Source organism: Odontomachus brunneus, unplaced genomic scaffold, assembly GCF_010583005.1.
Source record: "Odontomachus brunneus isolate Ranch 3 - 2012 unplaced genomic scaffold, Obru_v1 Obru_scaffold_117, whole genome shotgun sequence".
Classification (NCBI taxonomy): Eukaryota; Metazoa; Arthropoda; class Insecta; order Hymenoptera; family Formicidae; genus Odontomachus; species Odontomachus brunneus.
The window spans coordinates 125,814-126,283 of NW_022639567.1; positions in this window are offsets into that span (position 1 = coordinate 125,814).

A 470-nucleotide genomic window follows, 5' to 3' on the forward strand; every position below is an offset into this window, starting at 1 on the left:
TGTGCACCGCTCCCATGTAATGGCACCCTGAAATCACGAAAAGACACGAGAGAATCTGTTCTGTTCTGTAATGGTTCCGGGGAAAAAGGTTATCCCCATACGCCATTCTCCAATCCTTATATGAGGTATGAATGAATAAGGTCTTGGCAGGTTCCAAGGCAACTTCCAAAAATCACTAGTCTGAACTTGTTCAGACACGTCTTACCGTGCCGGCGGTTAAACTCTTACACGAGAGAATGGCTGCATTCAGCAGACTCAACAGTTGCACAACAGTTGAGTAATTTGTCAATGTAATTGGTCTAGATTTAGGGATCTAATAGCAAGAACCAATAATCGTTGATTGCTCACTGAGCGCTTTTTCTACTGAATGCGCCCAATGATGTTTCCGAGCGTAGCTTTATGGCTCTCGCAACAAGTGCAATGCGCGACGCGACACACGATATGCGACGAGCGATATCCAATGAGCGTAT